This window comes from Lontra canadensis, unplaced genomic scaffold, assembly GCF_010015895.1.
Source record: "Lontra canadensis isolate GAN:19392208 unplaced genomic scaffold, GSC_riverotter_1.0 scaffold231, whole genome shotgun sequence".
Classification (NCBI taxonomy): domain Eukaryota; kingdom Metazoa; phylum Chordata; class Mammalia; order Carnivora; family Mustelidae; genus Lontra; species Lontra canadensis.
This window is the reverse complement of record NW_022631225.1, coordinates 483,859-509,847: the sequence shown is the minus strand read 5'-3', so window position 1 is coordinate 509,847 and position 25,989 is coordinate 483,859. Positions and strand designations below refer to the sequence as shown.

The window sequence follows — 25,989 nt, the reverse complement described above, 5'->3', positions numbered from 1 at the left end:
AAGACTCCACCCCAACATTGCTAGATTTTATACAGAAGTTGACCAACGTGGCAGGGTGTTTAATCAATGCACAGAGATCACTGGCATTTCTATACACTAAAAATGTGATTTAAGAAAGAAGAGATAGGAATTGATCCCATTCACAATTGTACCAAAACCATAAGACACCTAGGAATAAACCTAACCAAAGAAGTAAAACTTGTACTCTAGAAACTACGGAACCCTTATGAAAGAAATTGAGAAAGACACAAGGAGATGGAGAAATATTCCATGCTCATGGAATGGAAGAATAAACAGTGTTAAAATGTCTACACTGCCCAGAGATGTCTACATATTCAAAATAATCTCTATCAAAATAGCATTGTCATGTTTCACAGAACAACAAAACAAAACAAAACAAAACAAACAAAAACCAACCCTATAATCTGTATGGAACAGAAAGGGACCCAAATCACAGAGGAGCCTGGTGGTGGGTATTAAGAAGGGCATGTATTACATGAACCACTGGGTGTGATGCAAAAACAAGGAATCTTGGAACACTGAAAAAATAAAATAAAGCTATATGTGGAATATAAAGAATAGTGCAGAGGACCACAGGAGAAGGGAGGGAAATCTGAATGAGAAGAATTCAAGAGAGGGAGACAAACCATGAGAGACTTTGGACTCTGGGAAAAAATTTTGGGGGGGGGGGGGGATTGGGTAGCCCGTGATGGGTACTAAGGAGGGCATGTGATCTGGGTATTGTGTGCAACTAATGAATAGTTGAATGCTATATCAAAAACTAATGACATACTATATGTTGGCTAATTGAACTTAATTAAAAAAATAAAGCTTAAAAAATAATAAAATAAAAAATAAATTAAAAAAAGGAAAAAAAAAAGGTGGGACCCTGACAATGCAAAGCTGGGATCATCAAGAAATCATGGTATTAGCAGAAAAACAGACACATAGATCAGTGGAAGAGAATAGATAGGCCAAAAATGGACCCTCAAGTATCTTCCTTTATTCATAAATAAATAAATAAATAAATAAAATATTTGAATAATATAAAAATAAAATAGTCCTGATTCTCATTGCAGTGCCACATCAGTAGAAGTTAACACCACAGATGCTCTTCCTAGATCATCTGTGTCCAAACTTCATGGGTAGCATGTCCAGGAAAATTGCCTCCCCTTTTCCTGCCTCTGTGCAGTAGTCCTGTGCTCCTGGACCTGGTTGGTTCCCAGGGTGCTGCTGGGTACTCAGGAAGCAAGGAAAAGTGTCAGCTGGCATTCCCTTGCACCTCCCATTCCTCGGTAGGGAACACATCCAAGCTTGAGGTTACCCATCTCCGATGTGCTCATCCCCTGGTCTTCAACAGCTGGCACCATTCATGTATTCCAGTACCTGCTTCTGAAGGGAATTTTCAGATGAAGGGAAATTTTATAAGTGACTGACACTAAAAATAATTGGGAACAATTGTAGGCACAATATCAGATTTTAGCTGCATGGAAAGGGAACCATTGCTTTCACTCTCAGAAGATAGTGCAGAGGTTTTTAATGTGTGTTGAAACACAGAAGTGCCTTCCTTTCTTGGAATCAATCATCCGAAAGTTAATACCCAAATTTGGAAAGTGCTAGGTCACTGGTATAAGTTTAACTGTACTATCTTGTCAATAACTGTGAGATTAGAAGTGCAATGATCTCCATTTCATGGATGAAGAATTTTCCCTAAATGACAACATCCATTCTGATCTCAAATGTTCTAAGTTTCATTGTTTGCTGATGATTCCACTGTTTTACTTTTATTGAGGCTTCCATGGGTGTGTATAGAAAGATCATGTATAAATGCTCCTTGTGGTTGTTGAAAACCCAGTGTCTGCATCAACTCTGTGAGTCTGTCCCTAGGATGGTCAGTGTCTCCAAGATTCTGTGACAGAAAGAGTTGGTTTCCACCATTCAGTCTATTTAGGAATCTTGAAACTCAGGAACATTGTAGACCACACCGCATAAGATCAACTCTGACCTGGAGGTGATTTGGGCAAACAGGAAAGCCCCGTGGTGGGGAGCACAGGTCCAGACATGAGCTTACACTCACCTGCTGTGTGCTCTTGGACACTCATAAAGCCCCTCTCTGTTGCAGTGTGGATGTATCCACCCATAAAATGGTGATAAATGAGTACCTACATCGCATGTTATTCATAGAGAAAAAAAAAAAACATTGAGTATGTGAGTGGATTGTAGTGAAAGAAACAGTGGATGTGTGAAAGATTCTTGACCAGGATGCCTTGGGCCTCCAGGTTTCCAGTGTTAGGGGCAGCTGGTGGAGTCTGGGAGAGACCTGGTGAAGCCTGGTGGGTCCCTGAGACTCTCCCGTGCAGCCTCTGGATTCACCTTCAGTAGCAATGCCATGAGCTTGGTCTTCCAGGCTTCGGGAAAGGGCTGCAGTGGGTCTCACATATTAGCAATGATGGAAGTAGCACAAGCTACACAGACTCTGTGAAGGGCCGACTCACCAGCTACAGAGATGACACCAAGAACACACTGTATCTGCAGAAGAACAGCCTGAGAACTGAGGAAATGTATGTATAAAACACTGTGTGAATCACAGAGTGAGGGGACATCAGTGTGAGCCCAAATACAAACCACACTATAGAAGGGGATATGGAACAACAGCAGGTGCACCCTACAATTCTGTCTTTAACGACATGAGCAGATGTTAATGGATGAAACGGGCAGGTTTCCTGTTAGGGGCTGGGGTTTTCTTTCCATGGAGTACTTTCTCCCGGGGAGCCTCTCTATACATATGATTCTGTGCTTCCTCTTCACTTGCTTATGTAAGAAGTTAGGAAATCAACTATACTAACAAGTGCAAAAGTCAGTGTCACTTGCATATATTTGTTCCTGTCCCTAAATATGAATGAATTACATATATCTACATGCACATATTCTGAACATTTTCAGGAGTCCTAGCTGCACTCACTGTGTGTCACAGGACCACCCAGCTCAATGTGTAAGTTTTCTAGAAGCAGCATAAAGTGCAATCTGACCATGAGGCTATAGAGGCAAAAAAATAGTAAGGAAAGTGAAGAAATACCAGTGAGAGGGTCACTGTCTGGAACCGTGCTCACAGCATGAATATTATTGAAGCATGTGAAAGCAGAGAGAAACCCACGAGGACATTGTGTAAATGTGGAGTCTGAAGATCTCTCTCTCTCTCTCTCTCTCTCTCTCTCTCTCTCTCTGTCTCACACACACGCACACACACACACACACGCTAACATGAGAGAGAATCTAAAAATTTATCGCTTTCACTCAGGGAAGCATCTTGTGTAGAGGCAATCTCCTACACTCACCAAGGAGGGAGAACCCATGGATTCTTGTTAGATTCCCCAAGTGTGGGGTGTGAGAAGAGGGAGGGATGAAGGTTAAGGTGCATGCAGGCAATAATCAAGGACAGGTTGTAATGACTATTTCCACTGAAAAATATGAAAACTTGGAGAACAAAAGAGAAAAAGTGCCATTGAAAGGAGAAAACAGTCTGAATCCTTTGTACATGAGAAGAATGTCACAGGGAAAAAGCACAAATTATAAAATGATAATAGAGATGGACTGAAGTCTTAACCAGTGTCTAAGAGGGAAGCTGTCCACTCCCCAAGGTCACCAACTGGCTCTGAAGTTCTTGTGTTCACTGTGTGCTTGCAGAGACCAGAAGATTCTGCTGGATCCTTGAGAAATCTCAGGTTGAGATGCTGGTTGGGAGGAGACTTCTACCTTCAGGGAATAACTAACGGATCTTTCCATTGCTGAGATCTGCTCAATGTGTGTGACCTCTACCACCACAGGTTGAAACATAAGGACAATGTGGCATGAGGAAGAGGTGGGGCCTTAGGGAAGCATTTAGGTCAGGAGAGTGCAGCCTCATGGTGATATTAGTGCCCTTATATACCAGGACTGGGAAAGCTCCCTGCACTATGTCCCCATGTCTGGTGATGGGGCAAGGATAGACTAGGAGGTAGGTGCTCTCCAGACTTCAAATCTGTCTGCCCCTGACCTGGGACTTCCCATGCTACAGAACTGGGAGAAATGAGTGTCTGTTATTTAAAAGCACCCTCTCCATGTACATTGTTATAGCAGCTGAAGAAGACAAAGACATTAGTGACACATGAACCCAAACATTGATGCTCTGGAGTTCCCCTACTGCATTTGTTGTGAGAAGTAACTGATAAGGTCTTTCAATGAGGTTAAAGGGTAGATTTCCTACATGCTCCCTCCTGCAGGTAGGACTACCCAGCTGGCTATCCTAGGACGCTGTGAAACAGACACAGTGTACACATAGGAGAACCTTTAGAAAAAGGAGACAGGGTTTCTGAGACTGTGGAACTTTATTTTAAAGATGCTGGTTTTTTTAACCTTTCCAGAAGTTGTGGATGTGACCACCCTGGGGGACTGGAGTCTGAAAATCACCTTACAAAGTTGTGTTATACTGATTGCCATGAGATGTGCACCTGTCAATGAATGTACTTTTGTTAACCGTGTCCCCATTTGAAACCCACCTGCATCTGTGACTCTTCCTGGGATCATGATGGTAGGGTCCACGTGGTGTGCCCAATACTGGAAACACTCACAGGCACCTACATTACCTGTTGACCTTTTCACTCTTTAGTTGTCTGAAATCCTTTTTCTAATGGGTCTCTACACTAACCAGGGAACACGGCCTACTATCCAGCCAGAGTTGTCGTTGGTAATGTCCACAACATTACAGACTCCTGGGAGCCCCAAATATCTGTTCCCTAGAATCCCACCTCCACCCACATAAACATAAGCACACCTATTATACATTCTTCACCTTTAGCAGTGATGTCAGCAGGTCTCTGTTCAGGTCCACACACACCCTGAATGTCAAGTACGCTCATCAAGGCTATTGCAGAGAACAACGGAGATGACTCTGGCAGAATGCAGAAATAATGAAACATTAGAAACTGGGAAAATGCAACTCCATGAACACGATTCTCTCTTTATTTCAGGTAATCTCTAGAACAAACAAAATCATCCTGTCCCTATTACAGGTGGGGTTCCACTTTCCTCATGAGCCTGACATTCTGTCCTGCAGGTGGTCCATGGGTGAAGTACATTTTGTGGGAGGAGCACAGAACATATCATGGGGTCGCTATTACCCTGTACATGCTCTAGACTCATCAAAACCATCTAAAATTCTAGTTATTCACTCTCATCTCTTAATGGGGTCACATGAAATCTACACCTAAAAATTTCTGTGCATGTGTAAAAAAAGAAAAGGTAGCACATGTAGGTTAACCCTGTGCTCTGGAAAATGATATAATTAAAAAAATCTTATTTTCCAAAAGCCTGTCAATACCACAAAATCAAATGCAATCACACCTTCTCTGGTCACTGCCCTCTCTGTTCATATAGACCCGAAGATGAATATATATTCAAAGGACATGCAAATAGTGCCTTTGCTCTGCTGCTAAAGCAGCCCAACCCTAACCCTGCAGCTGGGAGAGGTGCCCCAGCCCCCATACTTCCAGGTGTTCCCATTCACTAATCAGGACAGAATAGACAAAACTCACCATGGAGTTTCTGCTTGGCTGGGTTTTCCTTGTTGCTCTTTTAAAAGATAATTTTCAGAGAATAAGAGACCTTGAGTGTGAGACTGGATATGAGAGAGAAACACTGGATGTGTGATAGTTTCTTGACCAGAATGTCTTGTGTCTGCAGGTGTCCAGTGTGAGGTGAAGCTGGTGGAATCTGGGGGAGACCTGGTGAAGCCTGGGGGATCTCTGGGACTCTCCTGTGCAGCCTCTGGATTCACCTTCAGTAGTACTGGCATGAGTTGTGTCCGCCAGGCTCCAGGGAAGGGGCTGCAGTGAGTCACACGTATTAGCAGAGGTGGAAGTAGCACATACTACGCAGATTCTGTGAAGGGCTGATTTCACCATCTCCAGAGACAATGGCAAGAACACGCTGTATCTGCAGATGAACAGCCTGAGAGCTGAGGACACGGATGTGTATTATTGTGCAAGGGACACAGTGAGAGGACATCAGTGTAAGCCCAGACACAAACCTCACTGTAGGAGAAGATCTGGACCACCAGGGGGTGGACACCACTCACCAGTTCTGTCTTTAAGCCCAGGAGCAGGTGCAGCTGGAGGATATGGGCAAGTTTTATGTCAGGGTCTTTGGCACTCATGCCTTCAAGCTTTTTCCCCAAGGGAGCCTCTCTGGACACATGATGCTGTGCTTCCTCTTCAGTCTCTGACTTGGAAATTTGGTATCAACCTCTATACCAACAAGCACAATAGACAGTGTCACTTATATTTTCTTGTTCTGTCCCAAAACATCAAAGAATTATAAATATCTCCATGTTTGTCATCTGAACCTTACAGGAGTCCCAGATACACTCTCTGTTCATCAGAGGACCACCCAGCTCATTGTCCAAGCTTATTAGAAGCAGTGTAAAGTGCTTGCTGGATGTGAGCCTACAGGGGCATCAAAAATCCAAAGCAAGAGAATTAAGAGCCATGGTACTGCCTCTATCCTGAACAATACTCACAGTATCAATGTTAATCACAGTGTGGGAAAGAGGAGTAAACCTGAACCAGGATGTTGTTTGCATACAGAGTCTGAAGCTTACACACACACACACACACACACACACACGGGAATATAAAACATTTTTAAATTTTCTTTTATTTTTTTCACTGTTCCAAGATTCATTGCTTATGCACCACCCCCACTGCTCCATACAATCCGTGCCCTCCATAATACTCACAATCAGGCTCACCCATGCCCTCAACTGCCCCCTCCAAAGACCTCAGTTTTTTTCTCAGAGCCCACAGTGTCACATTGTTCATCTCCCCTCCAATTCCCCCCAACTCATTTCTCCTCTCCTTTTCCCAATGTCCTCCATGTTATTCCTTATGTTCCACAAATAAATGAAACCATATGATCATTGACTCTCTGATTGACTTATTTCACCCGGCATAATCTCTTCCAGTCCCGTCTATGTTGCTACAAAATTTGGGTATTCATCCTTTCTGATGGAGGCATAATACCCCATAGTGTATATGGACCACATCTTCTTTATCCATTCATCCGTTGAAGAGCAGCACAGCTCTTTCCACAATTCAGTGACTGTGGCCATTGCTGCTATAAACATTGGGGTACCGATGGCCCTTCTTTTCACTACATCTGTACCTTTGGGGTAAATACCCAGTACTGCAATTTCAGGGTCATAGGGAGCTTTATTTTTAATTTCTTAAGGAATCTCCACACTGTTCTCCAAAGCAGCTGCAACAACTTGCATTCCCACCAACAGTGTAAGAGGGTTCCCCTTTCCCTACAACCTCTCCAACATTGTTGTTTCTTGCCTTGTCACTTATTTTTTTTTATTTTTTTTTAATTTTTTTCAGTGTTCTGAGATTCACTGTTTATGCCTTGTCACTACTTCCATTCTAACTGATGAAAGGTGGTATCTCAGTGTGGTTTTGATAAGAATTTCCCTGATGGCTAATGAGAATGAATACTTTCTCATGTGTCTCTTGACTATTCATATGTCTCCTATGGAGAAGTGTCTGTTCATGTCTTCTGCCCATTTTTTGACATGATTATCTGTTTTTTGGGTGTTGAGTTTGAGATGTTCTTTATAGGTCTTGGATATCATCACTTTGTCTGTAGTATCATTTGTAAATATCTTCTCCCATCCTGTGGGTTCCCTCTTTGTTTTGTTGACTGTTTCCTTTGTTATACAGAAGGTTTTTATCTTGATGAAGTCCCAAAAGATCATTTTAGCTTTTGTTTCCTTTGCCTTTGGATACATGTCTTGAAAGAAGTTGCTGTGGCAAATTTCGAAGAGGTTACTGCTTATGTTCTTCCCTAGGATTCTGATGTATCCCTGTATCACATTGAGGTTTTTCATCCATTTTGAGTTTATATTTGTGTATGGTGTAAGTGAATGGTCGAGTTTCATTCTTCTGTATATAACTTTCCCATTTTCCTAGCATCATTTATTGAATAGACTGTCTTTTTTCCATTGGATATTTTTTCCTACTTTGTCAATTACTTGACCATAGACTTGTGGATCTATATCTGGGCTCTCTACTCTGTTCCACTGGTCTAAGTGTCAGTTTTTGTGCCAGTACCATGCTGTCTTGGTGATCACAGCTTTGTAATATAGCTAGAAAACAGGCAATGTGATGCCCCCAGCTTTGTTTCCCTTTTTCAACATTTCCTTCTTGATTTGGGATCTTTTCTGATTCCAGGCAAATTTTAGGATTGTTTGTTCCAGCACTTTGAAAAATGACTATGGTATTTAGGTCGTTATTGAAAGTATAGGTTGTTCTTGGCAACACAGATATACTAACCATATTTATTCTTCCAAACCATGAGCATGAAATGTTTTTCCATCTTTTTGAGTCTTCCTCCATTTCTTTCATAAGTGTTCTGTAGTTTCTGGAGTATAGATCCTTTACCTCTTTGGTTAGGTTTATTCCAAGGTATCTTATTATTTTTGTGCTATTGTAAGTGGTGTCTGTCCTCTAATTTCTTTTTCCACAGGTTCATTGTTAGTGCATACGAAAGCAACTGATTTCTGTGCATAGGTTTTGTATCCTGCCGCATTACTGAATTGCTGCATGAGTTCTAGTAATTTAGGGGTGGTATCTTTTGGGTTTTCCACATAGTGTAATGCACCTTCTGCAAAGAGAGAGAGTTTGACTTCTTCTTTGCCTATTTGAATACTTTTTATTTCTTTTTGTTGTCTGATTGCCGTTGCTACAACTTCTAGTACTATGATGAACAGTAGTGGCTAAAGGGGTCAATCTTGTCATGTTCCTGATCTTTAGGGCATGATAATCGTTGTGGGTTTTTCATAGATGGAATTTATGTAATTGAGGAATGTTCCCTCAGTCCCTACAGTCTGAAGAGTTTTAATGAGGAAAAGATGCTGTATTTTACCAAATGCTATTTCTGCATCAATTGAGGGGACCATGCTGTTCTTCTCTCTTCTCTTACTAATTTGTTCTATCACACTAATTGATTTCCTAATGTTGAACGGACCTTGCAGCTCAGGGAAAATCCCACCTGGTCATGATGGATAATCCTTTTAATGTACTATTGTATGCAATTATCTAGGATCTACTTGACACTTTTGACACCCATATTCATCAGGGATATTGGTCTGAAATTCTTCTCTTTAATGGGGTCTTTGCCTGGTTTGGGGTTCAAGGTAATGCTGGCCTCATAGAATGAGTCTGGAAGTTTTATTTTTTTAAGTATTTGTTAATTTATTTTAAAATAATAATAGTAATCACATTACATGCTAACATAAACAATATGTTTTATGAAAAACAACCATATTTTACAAAACATTAAAAAATGAAGTGAAAACATTGGCATTCTTTTTTTTTCACAGATGACATGACACTTTTTTTTTTAATTTTTCAGTGTAACAGTATTCATTATTTTTGCACCACACCCAGTGCTCCATGCAATCCGTGCCCTCTCCAATACCCACCACCTGGATCCTCCAACATCCCAACCCCAACCCCTTCAAAACCCTCAGATTGTTTTTCAGAGTCCATAGTCTCTCATGGTTCACCTCCCCTTCCAATTTCCCTCAACTCCCTTCTCCTCTCCATCTGGAAGTTTTCCACCTGTTTCTATTTTTTGAAAAAGGTTCAGGAAAATAGGTATTATTTCTTTTTTGAATATTTGGTAGATTTCCCCACAGAATCTAGCATGTCCTGGGCTTCTGTTTTTGGGAGGTTTGTGATCATTGCTTCAATTCCGTTACTGGTTATTCGTCTATTTAGATTGTCAATTTCTTCCTGCTCCAGTCTTGGAAGTTTATAGGTTTCCAGGAATGCCTCCATTTCTTCTAGGTTACTTAATTTGTTGGCATATAGCTGTTGATAAAAATTTCTTATGATTGTTTCTATTGCCTTGGTGTTAGCCATGATCTCTCACTTTCATTCATAATTTAATAATTTGGGTCCTTTCTCTTTACTTTTGGATAAGTCTGGCCAGTGGCTTATTGATCTTATTAACTCTTTCAAAGAACCAATCTTTAGTTTCATTGATGTGTTCTAATGTATTTTTGGTTTCTAATTCATTGATTTCTGCTGTCATCTTATTTGTTCCTCTTCTAGTGCATAGGTTAAGCTTAATTTATTGCTGATTTTCCAGTTTCTTAAGGTATAAACATAGTTGGTGTATTCAGGATTTCTCTCTCTCTCTCTCTCTCTCTCTCTCTTTTTTTTTTTTTTGATTGAGGCTTGAATGGCTATATCTTCCTCCCTCCTCCCCCCCCCTCCATAGGACTGCCTTTGCTGTATCCCATAGGTTTTGGACCAATGTATCTTAATTCTCATCGGTTTCCATAAATTGTTTAAGTTCTTCCATGATTTCCTGGTTGATCTAAACATTCTTAAGCAGGATGGTCTCTAACTTAAAAGTGTCTGAATTTCTTCCAAATGTTTTCTTGTGGTTGAGTTCCATTTGAAAGCGTTATGGTCTAAGAATATGCAGGGAATAATCTCAGTCTTTTGTTATCATTTCAGACCTGATTTGTGACTGGCTATGTGGTCTATTCTGGAGAGAGTTCCATATGCACCCAAGAAGAATGAGTATTCTGTTGTTTGCAGGTGGAATGTTCTGTATATATCTATGAGGTGCATCTGGTCTGATGTGTCAGTCAAAACTCTTGTTTCTTTATTGATTTTCTGATTAGATGATGAGTCTATTGCTGAGACTGGAGTTTTAAGGTCTCCTAAATTAAGTTATTGCTATCAATATCTCTCTTCTTTTTGGTTAACAGTTGGTTTATATAGTTGACTGGTCCCATGTTGGGGGCATAAATATCTACAATTGTTAGATCTTCTTGGTGGACAGACACTTCAAGCATAATATGGCACCCTCTGTATCTCTGACTACAGTCTTTAGCTTAAAATCTAATTTGTCTGTTATGAGACTGGCTACCCCAGCTTTCTTTTGAGGCCAGTCGGCATGAAAGATGTTTCTCCATCCCTTCACTTTCAGTCTAGATGTATCTGTTCAAAATGAGTCTCTTGTAAACAGCAAATGGATGGGTCCCATCTTTTTATCCAATCTGCAACCCTGTGCCATTTTATGGGAGCACTTAGGACATTCACATTGAGAGTACTTATTGAAAGATATGATTTTATTGTCATCATGTTCCTGCAAGGGTCTGGTTTCTGTAGATTATCTCTGTAAATTTCTCTCAGGGTCTTTCTCTTTTTAGGGACCACCCCCCTTAATATTTCTTGCAGGGCTGGTGTAGTGGTCACATATTATTTCAGTTTGTCCGTCTTGGAAGCTTCTTGCCTCTCCATCCATTCTAAATGAGATCCTTGCCAGATAAAGTATTCTTGGCTGCATGTTTCCTCATTTAGTACCCTGAATATGTCTTGTCAACCCTACCTGGCCTTCCAGGACTCGGTGGACAAGTATGATGTTATTCTGATGTTCCTCCCTCTGTATGTAAGGGACCTCTTTCCCCTAAATGCCCTTAAGATGGTTTCTTTGGTTTTAAGATTTGCGTATTTTACTACTACATGCCAGGGCATTGATTTATTCTCCTTGATCTTGGGGGAGGGTCCTCTATGACTCTAGGACATGAGTGCTTTCTTCGTCCAAAGATCAGCTAAGACCTGTTCAAATATATCTTCTAGTCTTCTCTCTCTCTCCACACCCTGAGGGATCCCAATAATTCTCACACGGTATGTTTCTATAAAGGATTGGTATCTTTATTTCTCACATTCTGTTTTCATGGATTCTAAGCTGTTTTCTCCAGTCCTCCTCCTGTTCCTTCTTTTCCATCAGTTTGTCTTCTAGATCACTAATGTGTTCTTCTCCCTCATTTATCCTGGCTGTTAGAGTATCTATATTAGAATGGATCTCACTTATAGCATTTTTAAGTTCTGCCAGGTCATTTCGCACTTTTTCCCTGAGAAAATCTATGTTACCATTAATGGTTTCCTCCAGCCTAGCCATTGTCTGTATAATACCCTGAAGTGTATTTCTGGCATCTTGCTTATATCCACATCCATTAGTTCTGTGGCAGAGGTCACAGTCTCCGAATTTTTCCTGTGTAGGGGGCTCCTCTTCTTAGTCATCTTGATGAAGAGTGGTTGATGGAATGAGCAAAGTCCAAATTATTGACCACAACCCAGGCAAGATGCATTTGTTTTATAGGGACTTTAGGGTCATAGGCCTCTTGTTCTTTTAGCCTGTCTTCTGGGGGAGGAACCTGAGTTGGAGTTACTCAGGCAGTCCTGTTTTGGCAGTGTTGTCCTGCACTCTGTGGGGGCATGGGCTCAGTGAAAACCCGTTTTGGGGTTATTTGTTCTCTGAAAGTTTTTGATGGTGGCTTTCTATGTCTCTTCTGAGAGTCAGAGCAGAACTGACCATAATCAGACTTCTGTATCCGAACAGAGAGACCAGTCTGTTCTCCAAAAAGCTCTTCAGGCCACACTGACTCCATTTTGTCTATGCTGCTAAAAACTACAAGGTCCTGGGTTGTGCACCCCACAGCAGCACTCCCAGCCCTTGCTTCAAAGTCCAGGCATGTCTCTGCCCTTTGTGCTTCCAAAACCACCAGCTGCCCCCAGTTCACTCATGTGCCACTGCAGCTCCATGTTTCAGAGGGGGGATTGCTCTAAACTCCTTTCTCCAAGGCTACTGGTCTGTGAGTCTGTGCCCAGTCCCCAGCCTGGTAGACTTCTGTGCTCTGGGGATGCAGGATCCTGGTGGCTCCCTCCCCTTTCCATTTATCTTCCAATATCTGCCCGCAGAATCACGACTCTCCATTTCATACCTTGAAAGAAGCCACCAGAGTTATTCTGTTGGTATAGATGCTGATATATCTTCTTACATCTCAGGTTGATTTCGTGGGTGTTCAGAGTATTTATGTATGGTACGTATCCAGCTCAATTTGGGGATCAGTTTAAATAAGGTCCCCTAATCTTTAACCATCTTGTCACCCTCTAGAACCGGCATTTTTAAAAACAAGTATTTAGAGCCCCGAATCCCATTCTTACCTCATCGCAGTAGATGGCTTTGAGGTCTAGTCTCATCCTATCCAATGTTGAGATTTATTTTCTGGGACTCTCTGAACTTCGGAATACTGGACACATGCCCTAAGCCCTAGCCCTTAGCCCCTAACTTCTAATCCTATGTCTAACCCTAACTCTAACACTAATATTAACCTTAAATGTAACACTGTGAAGGAAGTGAATAAATAAGTAAATACTAATTCTCACGTGTGAATCTGAGCTTCTAAGAACAACTACATAATAAGAAAACCCTCCCAAGTCAGAATAACTCCCACATTGATGCAATTGTGCACCTGCACATCTACTTCAGGTTAGTTGTTGTTGTGGAAAGTGTATAAATAACACCTTCTGAACACTACATCTTCAAGTCCAGGCTAGGAAGCAACTTTATTGAAATACCTAAAACTGGAAATGACCCCAAGCCTAAAAAACTGCTTCAGAAATAAAATTGTCCTGTGTCCATTGTCTGAAACGCTGCCAATAAATAAAGCTGACTGTGGACTCTGAGAAACAAATTGAGGGTTTTGGGGAGAAGGGGGGTGGGGGTTGGGTGAGCCTAGTGGTGGGTATTAAGGAGGGAATGTATTGCATAGAGTACTGGGTGTGGTGGTACATAAACAATGAATTCTGGAACACTGAAAAGAAATTTAAAAAACAAAAAATTTAAAAAAGTTAAAATAAAATAAAATAAAACATGATTTTTGCTTCACACTGCAACATGGATATATTGGATTAATGCTGAGGATTATAAGCCCTAAAAAAACACAAAAAGACATACAGTAAAATTAAAATTTTTACATTCTAGATAATTAAACCCAGCCTAAGGTAACATGAGAAAGATCAAGAGTTATTTGGGAATAAGGTGAAGAAAGGAAGAGAAGAAGGAGATATTATAGGGAAAATAAAGGAAAATCTAAGGGGACGTGATCTTCTCACTCCTGAGAATGTTGACTCTGACCCCATATTACACACCCCACATGTGTTAACTTCATCCTGTGTCTAGTACATACACCAGAACTGTTAAAGAAAATCACAGAGAAGACTCAGGGAGGAATGCAGAGACAGTGCAAAGTGAGAGACTTGAAAATACACCTCAGAATCCTGATTCACTCGTATTTCAGGGAAACTCGAGAATAAGCAAACCACCCTGTCCTCACTACAGGATTGGTTCCACATTCCTCATGAGCATGTCCATTCTGTTCTGCAAGTGGTTCAGGAAAGCAGCATGTCCCATGGGGGGGCAGGTACACATCCTGGGGTTCACTCTCACCCCATATGTGCTCTTGGATGTCTCACAAACCCTCTACAATTCTAGATGTAGGTTCACATCTCTTTATGTGCTAACATGATGCACATGATGCCTACGCCCCAAGATTTGTGTGAATAAGTAAAAATGAAGTAGTACATGTACCCCAAGTGTATACTATGGAAAAACATTTAATCAAGAATCCTATTTTTCTAAAGCTACCCTATGACCCAGCAATTGCACTACTGGGTATTTGCCCTAAAGATACAAATGTAGTGATCTGAAGGGGCACGTGCACCCAAATGTTTATAGCAGCAATGTCCACAATAGCCAAACTATGGAAAGAGCCTAGATGTTCATCAACAGATGAATGGATAAAAAAGATGTGGTACTATATACAATGGAATACTACACAGCCATCAAAAGAAATGAAATCTTGCCATTTACGATGATGTGGATGGAACTAGAGGGTATTATGCTTAGCGAAATAAGTCTACCAGAGAAAGACAATTATCATATGATCTCCCTGATATGAGGAAATGGAGATGCAACGTGGGGGGCTTGGGGGGTAGGAAAAGAATAAATGAAACAAGATGGGCTCAGGAGGGAGACAAACCATAAGAGACTCTTGACCTCACAAAACAAACTGAGGGTGGCTGGGGGGAGGGGGGTAGGGAGAGGGTGGTTGGGTTATGGAAATTTGGGAGTGTATGTGCTATGGTGAGTGCTGTGAAGTGTGGAAACCTGGCGATTCACAGACCTGTACCTTGGTGCTAATAATACATTATATACTAATAAAAAATTAAAAAAATAAAAAATAAAATAATAAACTGTAACTGAACTTTTATGATGTACAATTAAGAATTCTTATATCCACTGATGAAGCAAGAAGGTGAAGCATAGGAGACCTTATTTCATCTACTTCCTGAATTTAGCTACATAACTATCTAATCAGTCTTAACACCTATGAATTCAACCTGAGATGTAAGAAAAGAAATGCTGTAATGCTACAAAGAGAAAAAGAACCACTTTTTGCAAGGAATGAGTGGCGGGAAGTGAAACAGAGGAGATATACCAGAAGATAAAGAACAGGGCAAGGAGCCTCAGAAACCCAGCCAATCTAAGTGATATAGCCCTGGAGGGAAAACAGACCCTTTAGAAATCTGCTCCAGTGGGAGATATTCCTGTCTAAAAGGTGTTATTTGGTGAAGGGTGGGAGCAGAATCTTAGTTGGGACTTGTCATCTCAGGATCATGGAGACACAGACAAATGGGAATGACTGAACCTGCAGAGTTCCTCAGCACTGGAGCAGGGAAACTGGTTATGGTCTGAGAACTTGGGAGGGGCTCTCAGCTCAGTTCTCTATAAACCCTGAGCCCTGATGGCTCTGGTGACAGCTCTTAATGTTGGGGATGGATGTTGCAAATGCCAAAAACCGTGGTCCACCACCACCCCACAGGAGGAATGGCTTGGGAGTGCACATGACCAGGGGATCAGTGTCTGTGGGGGAGTCCTGAGGACAGAAAGGCACGAACTTCCACCTACCCAGAAGGATTGGTGCAGGTGTACACCACAGGAGTCTAGACAGTGACACACACAAAAGAGAAGACCTCTTATCCCTGAGTGTTTACTGAAGAAAGGGGCTAGGATCATTCTGCTCCCGCCCTAGAGATCACAATAGGGCCATTTTACTCTCATCCTCTAAAGAGGCTCAAATTGCTTCAGGAAACGAAAGCCACAGAAAAACTAAAAACAGCTTACACTGAGGCCGGCCCCCTGGCAAGGGGTGGTACAACTCCACTGACACAGAGACACCTGGGAATCAGTGCATCACACCCCTCCCCCAGAGGAACAGCTGGAAGAACAAGGAACACCATGTGTACAGAGCGCTCAGCATTGCACAACTCCAGCTCTAGGAGTAAATACTATATAGAATTCAAGATTGTTTCTCATGATTCATTGTTATTTCAATTTAAAATATATATGCTCCTTTTCCCTTTTTCTCTTTTCAAGACTTTGTTATTTTATTTTTTTCAGTGTTCCAAGATTCATTGTTTATGCACCACACCCAGTGCTCCATGCAATATGTGTCCTCTTATTTGAACAATTCCAATTTTAAGTTTAAAAACTAGAAATATGTACACTTACTTTTTTGTAAATATAGTCTTCATTTTTGGCTACTTTCACTGTATTCAATTTTATTTTTGCATAATATAAGTTTTGCTTTCTTTGCAATTTTGGGATTTAGTGTGTTCTAACACAGAGACCAAAACACACTCAGGACCAACTGGATCACCCTGTTTTGTCCACCTGGGAGATTATATTACCACTTTCACACTCACATTTTTGTTTGTTTGGTTCTGACCTCTTCAAATTTGTCCAGTGTGCATTTTGCTTCAGTTTGGGTCGACATTTGTGGTTTTGTCCACTCATTCATCCATTCTTCCCTGGGCAAAATGTCTAGAGAGAGGAACTCGAAACAGAAGAAAGATCCAGAGGTAAAAGTCTCTGCCACAGATGTAATCTATGTGTATATATGTAAAATGTCAGAGTTGGATTCAGGTTAATAATTACAAAGTTACTAGCTGGGCTTGAAAAAAACATAACACCACTAAAGAATCTCTTAGTGCAGAAGGGACATTTAATCAGAATGAAATTAAAAATGGTCTAACTGAGAGGCAGTCTAAATTAGATGCTCTAACAGCTATGGTAAATGAGGAAGAGGAGAGAGTAATTCATATAGATGATAAGTTGATGGAAAGGAAGGAAGCTGAGGAGAACAGAGAAAAACTACTAATAATGGACCATGAGGAGAGGTTTCATCAAATCCGTAATGCATGGGGAGTTAGGAGAAAGGAGTTGGGGGAAATTGGAAGGGGAGGTGAACAATGAGAGACTATGGACTCTGAAAAACAATCTGAAAATTGTTCCTCTGCATCTTCTTCAGGTTCATGGTTCTTGTGGAAAGCATATAAATAATACATTTTCTGACCTACTCAGCTACATATCTAGGGGGAGAAGCAACTTTATTGTAATATCAGATGCTGGAAACAATCTGACCCCTAAACAACTTCTTAAAAAAATAAAATCCTGCTATGTGCTATGTTCATTATTTGGAAAGATGCTAATCATTAAAACCAGTGATTCTTTCTTTTAAGGTCTGTATTATATTAATTATTTCAAAACACATTGTGTTTTGGTAGTTTTTACTTAAGAAAGAAAGAAACATCTTTAAGAACTGAAATCTCACCTCCAACAGGAATCTCTACAGTCCCACAGTACTTTTCTTGTCTCACGTAAGTCAGTCACATCTTATCTTGTATTGCAATGAGGTGTCCAGGTCCTCTTTCCATTAAAAACTGGAGCAGCTCCAGTGGAGACCTGTCTATCAAGCAAAACTCCACTTTGCAGGGAGAAACTGTGGAGAACCTCTGGAGAGAACAAAACAGCAGTCAAGGTTGCAAAAAGCCATCACGTAAGGAGAAAAGAACCAACCAATAAGAGTGCACGGTCCTCTTACAAGGCTGTTAATGAGCACACCACCATTAGCAAGGGGAAACCATGGCCAAGTCAAAACAACATTGAAAACAGAGGGTCCTTCCCAGAAATTGTGGAAATTCTAACAATCTACATATGTGCATGAGCTAGGAGCTTTGCAAAATGGATAAGGATAGAGTTACAAACATATTTCTCAGGGAAAGTCAGTAAATTCCTATCAGAGGACAAGCTAATTGCTCAGCAAAATTTCAGAATGAACTCTGAGTGTGCCAGGACAAACTCCCTCTAGGAGATGGCCTGAAAGGACAAGACCCTGACATTATCCCGTAGATAAAAGTGCAGATTTTGAGCTTCAGAATGAAGGGGAGGCTGCACCATAAATGAAGGTAATCTGACGATGTCCTGAGAGAGAGAGAACCCAATTCTAGGCAGACCATGATGAGGAGTCATATATGGACACTCAGACGCGACGGACTCTGAAAGCAGGAGGCAGTGGATACCTGTGTCTCAATTCTAAGCTATTTGCTCTGAAGTAATGTAAACCCTCTGGACTGTCACACATGACCGCCTCATCATGTGTGTGTCTGGAAGGGGTAGCTTGGAATGGAGAAAATGGGGTAGGAGTATCCTCCCCATCCATACTTCTCAAGGACACTATTTTCAGAAACCTCAACATAAGGGCTGCATTTATTCTCCTACCTGAATGAAGCAAAACATAAAAAAAATGGGCAAATTATATTACAAAAATTAAACCAGATGGAAATGTATGAAAGATATTGATGCAACAGAGAACTGTTAATACCAGGTGTAGGGTGGGGACAAGAATGTTAGAGAGGACAGATAGACAGAAGGGACCAAAAAATGCACAGAGGGAGAAAGAGCAAAGCCAGAGATAATGAGACACAGTGAACAAAACCTCCAGGAATTCATAAGAGATATGAGGACTGGGGTCGAACTGCCCTTCTCATGGGATGAAGGATGGAGACCTCAAACCCTGGGGCTGATAACTGAGTTCTCTCCTTAACCGCCACTTTCTCTCACTACATGGCCAATTAGTCAGCAACTCTTGCTAGTTACAAGACACACTCAGAATCCAACCATTTCTCACCCCTTCGCCACTGCCAACCTAGACTGAGCTCCTATCAGTTTTCACTTGGACACCAGCAAGAATCTACTCACCTTCCAGATTCCAAACCCCAATGTCCCTATCCCACTCGTAACTATTCTCCACAAGAGAGTCAGTCAGAGAACCCTTTACCATGTGGAGAAAGAGAGGATTGTTACTGGCTTATGGTCTGTCTTCCCTCCTCAAAGGTAAGACCCATGATGGCAAGTTCTTCTATTTCTGTTCATTGCTGTATTCACAGAGACCAGGCGGGGCTACACTTTTTGCAGTTAGAACTAAATAAATATTCGTTAGTTAATTATACAAACAGTTATGGAACTGTATACTAGACAACTAACATAAAGAATAAAGGATCTGCATTTTGTATTCATTTGTGGGTCTTCAGAATGGTTGGTGTCTAGAAATCATGTTTTTTTGTTTTGTTTTGTTTTGTTTTGTTTTTGTTTTTGTTTTTTTGTCATCATCACTGAGACTACAATGGCCTCTTCATAACGTTCACTGCATGAACTAGTGGAAAGAATGTCCAATAGGTTGACTACCTTACACACTGCCTAGAACTGGCCTAGGAAGAATATGGATGCAGTTCTGTTCCCACGCACAAGAGCAGGTACATGTAAAGAGTAGAGTATATAAGCAACAGCCAGTCTGCAGGAAAACAACTATTCAACATGGGCTGAATGAATTCTGCACCACCGACACAAAGTGCAGAGGTGATGAAGATAACAATTGTCTTCGAGGACTAAGAAAATTGTAGGCATCTCTGCTTCTACTAGCTTGTGAACAAGTGCAAGTACCATGGTGGTATACGTGTTCTGAGGGATATGCACACAGGGAACATTGGGAGCCACGAAGAAGTAAGTGATCATCTTACCTGAGGAGGCCACGTGGTCGGGGAAAGACTTATGAGAAAATTTGTACCTAAGCTGAACCATGTCTCAGTATGATGTCTAGCAGATGAGAAAAAGCACATTGACCGAAAAAGGCACAGACTGTGTGAAGGACCAGCACACATGATTGCCTTCCCTAGTGGATCCTGGGAGGAAGTTAACAAAATGAAGAAGGACAGGAAACCCTTATAGCACATGTTCCTCTAAGGAGAGAACCTGTGCTTTCCAATGCTCACGGACACTCCTCTTCTCAAACTACCTATTTCCCCCTAGAAAGGTGACCAGTAAAGGGGCTTAACAGAGTTGAAAATATCGGGAGACAAAATCAGAGAAGGGAATCAACTATCTGGCTTCCACTCCAGTTTATGGGAGGACTGATGCATGTGTGTAGTGCATAGTGTTCCCTGTGATTGTCACCACTTATGAGGAAGAATGTGGCTTCACACCAGCTCTGTCCCAAAGCATGGCATGGCTGCCGGGAGGCTCCATGGGGGGCAGTACAGTCTTCTTCCTGATTGTGCAGTTCTGAGGCATTCCCATTGGAGTTCCTCTCCTTTGTTCTAAACACACTTTGTACAAATAAACAGAGATCTCTGAAACAGAGATCATGTTTTCAGGAAAGCATAATTGTTCTTATTTTCCGATTAAAATAGAAAACCAGGAGGGTGGCAGAGTGGCAATAAATTTGCACTGTTTTGACAGAGGCTGCATTCTAGTCACAGTTAATACCCACAGTCAAGGTCCACAATGGCTCAAAGTAAGTAAGTACTTGTTAAGTAAGTAGGAGACACATAGGTGTTGAGCCTCCTAATGAGCCTCAGTAATGCAGGAAAACTATTCTCAAAAAAAGGAGATTCCACACATGTCAGGAACACTCTGTAGCGGTGTGGGCAGGTGTGGCTGCAGAAATGGGTCCTCTCTGTGCACTGGTGACAAGGAAAGAGGGCTCCTGGTTTGAGGCAAAGAGCAGCTGCTGTTCCCAGGTGGTGACAGTGGTTAGCAGTGGAACTGAGTGGAGAATGTGGGAGTTATGGGCATAGTCAGAGGCTGGCCACTTGACATAACATCCACAGTCTGGTTCCTGAGTGTAGGATTTATTTGTGCACAGGTTTCTTCTGCAGCAGGACAGATCCTCCCATGCTGTGCTTCCTCCTGGTGCCTCACATCTTCCATTGACAGGTCTTTCTGGGCTTCTAACTCAAATTCTCTGGTCCACCTCTTGCTGTGTTTAGTTCTCTTCTCCACAGTCAGCAGAAATGGTTCCTGAACAAACAACAAGGGAGTTCTTCTGTTTTTTGGAACAAAGACCTCCTGGGTCAAGTGGGTGTGTGGATGAGGCTTGAAGCAAGTGGCTTCTTTCTGCTCTTTCAGATCTTCCTCCAGCTGGTGCTTCCTACTGCTGCCTTCAGAGCTGTCAGTCATTAAATCCAGTGATTCCTGATACAGACAGCAACACGACTGTATCCACAGGGATTAATTCTGGGGCAAAGAAGCCCCACAAAGAAAGTACATAGAGTACAATGTCTGATTTATGAATTCTACAGAATTAAAGCTAGTATAAGCTGACATGAGAAAGAACAACAGCTATGTGGGGACAGGGTGAACAAGGGAAAGGTAAAGAGGAATTCCAGGGGGGAAATGCTGGAAATTTTAGGGAGAATTGATGCACTCACTGTCAATAATGTTGATTGTGACACCTGTGTTTATCATATCACACACTCCGTATGTGTGCTGTTCATCTTGTGTCGAATATACACATCAAACTTATTATAGGTAATAACAAAGGTGACTGTTGAGGTACAGAGAGAGAGAGAGTAAAATGTTAAAGACATAAAAATACACCTACATGATGCTGATTTTCTCTGCATTTATGGTTAAGTATAAAATAAGCAAAATCAATATATCCCCATTATAGGAGGGGTTCCACATTTCTCATAGCCTGACACTCTGTCCTGCAGATGATTCGGGATGGGGGGCAGCAGCTCCTATGGGTGAAGCCCTGACCAAGACCCTGGGGTCAATCTCACCCATGTGTTTTCATGGACACATTAGAAACCCAAGTATATACACTGGAAAGTTATATAATAAAAGAATTATTTTTAAAATTGTTCATTAGCACTTAACTAAGGTATTCACTACTGCTTGGATCACTACCTCTATGTCAGAGTAGATCCCCAAGCTGAATATATAGCCAGAGAACATGCAAATAAGGCCTTCCCTCTGCTAATTTAACCAGCACAGACAAGATCCTGCAGCTGGGATAGGAGCCCCAGGCCCGGGATACCCAGGTGTTCATTCAGTGATCATTACAGAATACAGACAACTCACCATGGAATTTGTGCTTGGATGGGTTTTCCTTCTTGCTCTTTTAAAAGGTAATTTATGGAGAAAAAAGAAATTGAGTATGTGAGTGGATATGAGTGAAAGAAACATGGTTGCATCACAATTTCCTGATAGGATGTCTTGTGTCTGCAGGTTTCCAGTGTGAGGTACAGCTGGTGAATCCTGGGGATCCCTGAGACACTCCTGCGCAGCCTCCGGATTCACCTTCAGTAGCTACAATATGTACTGGGTCCCAGCCTCCAGGGAAGGGGCTGCAGTTGGTCACAGTTATTAGCTATGACGGAAGTAACACATACTACGCAAACTCTGTGAACATCGATTCACCATCTCCAGAGAAAACGGCAAGAACATGCTGTATCTGCAGATGAACAGCCTGAGATCCGAAGACACAGCCGTGTATTACTGTATGAGTAGCACAGTGAGGGGCCCTCGGTGTGAGCAAGGACACAAACCTCCCTGTAGTGTCACAGTATGTGCTGAGCTGCAGGGACACTCACAGCACCAGAGAGTGCTCAGGATCCACGGAGCAGAGATCAGACCCAGGAGCAGGTGCAGTGGGGTAGGGCTTCCTTTTGAGATCAGGGATTTCCTCTCTAGACTCTCAGCTGTCCACAGGGATAATTAATTTTTTTTCCATCTCTAATACCTCGTGTTCTCCGTGCAGCCAACCACAATAATATAACTTTTTCTCCACAGAGCTGAGATCTCACCAGTCTCTGGGGGACTTCCCTTCATCAACCTCTTCTGTGTCCCATTTTTGTTCTCTACAGAAGCACATGCTGCAAATTCCCGTCGTCCCTGAGAAGCACCTGCACAGCCCAGGCTCTCTGCATGCTGCGTGCCTGTTCTCTGCCCTCAGGGAACACACACTGTACCCACATGTTTATGAGCTTCCCCCAGGATGACTGCCCAACTCAGTTCTTGTTCTCCTGGCTCCAGTGTATCCTCTGGCTCATTATACCTGTCGGCGGACACAGGTGGTGGAACTGCTCCTTTGTAGGCACCACTCCATTTCTGGATGGAAAAGCAACCCACCTTCTATGAGGGGCTCTCAGATTTCCCCGAGAAAGTGGTAGGATGACAATCCAGAGAGGAAAACCCATCCCTGTCCTGGTGGGTCCTGTTCTGGGGTGAGTCCATGAGAGCATCCTTGGTGACTGTGTTTGAGACATGTTTCCTGGCTTCCAAACAGGGAATCCATGTGAATCCTGAGTTCCAGCTGGCAGGTCCCAGATCCCTGCCCACCCTGTGCTGTCCCTTGAATATCCATCAGAAACCACCCCAGCCCTCACTCTCTCCTTCTTCTGACTTCTCCCTCAACCTGTCCTTCACCTGTCCTGGACCCTAAGCCCCATGGAACTGCTGTCCTGTTACACTGCCCAGACCTTCACCAAGTGTCAGATGGAGAGAGGCTCAATAATGAATGTCTACCATGATGGCAGGGCTCTAAAATGGGGCGGAAATGGGGATTGATTGCTCAAACTGTGATCCAGAAATAAAAGAATGTATCAGGTACTATATGAGACAATACTGTCACTTCCTCTCTTATCCCTGTTTTTGGCCCATCAACTGATTAGGGTTTCCCCTAGAGAATTCATAAATAACTTCTGGGATGGTTGATCTCTTGATTTCCCATGAAACCAGTCCTGAACTCCACACATCAGAGGATTCACAGGAATGGCCCTTCCATTCAGAATCTTTCTATTCTTGTAACATCCGAGGGGGGTCTGCATGGAATCCATCTTCTGTATCTTAGGTGAATCTGTGCCCCTGTAGGTGGATCAGCGTCAGGCCCACTCCTCTCCTCAGCATGAAGCTCATTGGGATGGTCGGTCCCAAGAAGAGGGAAACTCATTAGGGGGTCTTCTGTCTTTTGGCAGCTGTCCTGTGTGTGTATCTCAGACATTTCAGGAATGTCTAAGAACAGTTACTAATCTAATGTACCTGCCCCCTGTGAGTATCCATGTCTTGTGTGCACTGGTCCAGGTGAGCCTGAACAAGGAGTCCCTTGTGTGCAGAACCTCACAGACTCTCTCACTTACCTGTGTCACCACCGAGTTCCCTTGAACAACTGTGGACTTTCAGTATTCTCCATTGTTCCCCAAATCTCATCTCTCAGTTTGTTCTGTGCATAATCAGCAGGCTGTCCTCAGCTGTGTTTCTTATAAGCTATATATACATTTCTTTCTGTTTTAATATACAAGCATTGGCAGAAAATGTCTGGATGCATTGTTTAATTGTCATATCCATCTTTCCAGAATATCCTTGGTATGATTCATTTTCTGATAATCTCTGATGAATTAGTACACATATAAATCCATATATTTTTAGATTCTTCTACTCCTCGAAGTCTTATTGGTATTACTTGCATAACTGGTAATATATTTTACAACCAAAAATAGATCACATAATTATATGTAACAGATGAATTTACTGTGCAATATAACTTATAAAAAACAACCTAAAGTAACAATCTGCTTGGGATTTTCATTCAAGATGTCATAATACCCACTTCCCATTATTGTTATTATTTGTACAGTTATCTAATATAAAATTTAAAAACATAATAGTGACATAAAAGACTATTGATATTCCTCTGAATTATATATCACATCTTCTTGAACAGTAATTGATTAGGAAATTAATTTATTTTGAATCCATGATTAACTGTTTCAGAACTTACATTGGATAAGACTTTATCCCATACTTCATGAAATATTTACAACATATGAATTCTGTAACAGGATTTTCACTTCAGGTTCTAGCTAGGATACTTTTGTTTGTAGAGATAATCTTATAAATTGTACCAGGATATCCACATGTGTGCTATTTGCCTCACAGACACATGATTACAGAAAATACTGAATGAACACCAAGATCCATATCTTCCCCCTTCCAGGACACTCAGAGGCTTGTACTTTCCCCACACCACCTGCATTCATTGTGGCCACATCCTGTGACCTCCCTGAAGAAATGTCCTGGAGGGAGGGCTCCCAGTTGGCCTGGACACCAACTCAGTCCACTACAGGAGAACAAGAAGAAAACTCTGGTGGAAAACCAGCCCTTCTGTCTATTTGGACCTTAATGTTCCAGACAGTGCCTGACCCAATGAACCCAGAATGTGCACTGGAAATACAAGCTTATCTTCATGATAATGTAAGAGCAGGTCTTGTAGAACATCAAGAACCCTCATGCTAGACACACAGACTTCTGGAGTCTTCAAACTCGTGCACAGGGTTATGGGTTTCATGTCTAGTGCTGATGTCTGCGATGAAAAGTACACTGTGGCTGAATGCAGAATCTATTGAGGGGAAGGGGAGGAAGAATATCCCTTAGTCACAGGTTCTGGTGGGCAAAGAAGTAAGTTGACATGAGATGGATTAACAGGAGAAAGAAAACAACATTTTATTACATGGGCACAGAAGGCATGTAGTGAAACTGAGACCCAGAGAGATGAATAGGCAGGCAGTTATTTTTTACACATTTGGACAAAGAGATGATACATTTGTGAGGAATTTACAGGAAAATGAAAACAGGTATTTGTAAGCCTAGGCATAATTTGTCCTAAAGTAGGAGATTAGTAACAGCAAGTTCTGTTTCTCCAACTTTCTCAGATTGAAAGTCTCTATCTCTAGTGAGAAAGATGCGTTTTTACTTGTTAGTACAGGACGGGAATTATTCTTCATGTGGCAGAATTACTCCAGTCTTAAGGTGCACAGAGGAGGATCTGAGGAGACTTGCAGCAGGGGTTTCCTAATTACATTCCATGCAAAACAATGAATCTGCTCCTGGCGTACATTTGGGACAGCCTGCCAT

At 41.8% G+C, this 25,989-nt stretch overlaps 1 pseudogene; it reads left to right on the top strand.

Moving 5' to 3' along the window:
- Positions 1-5,870, top strand: part of LOC116862297 — a 35,399-nt pseudogene extending 29,529 nt beyond the window's left edge.
- The last annotated feature ends 20,119 nt before the right edge of the window (positions 5,871-25,989 follow it).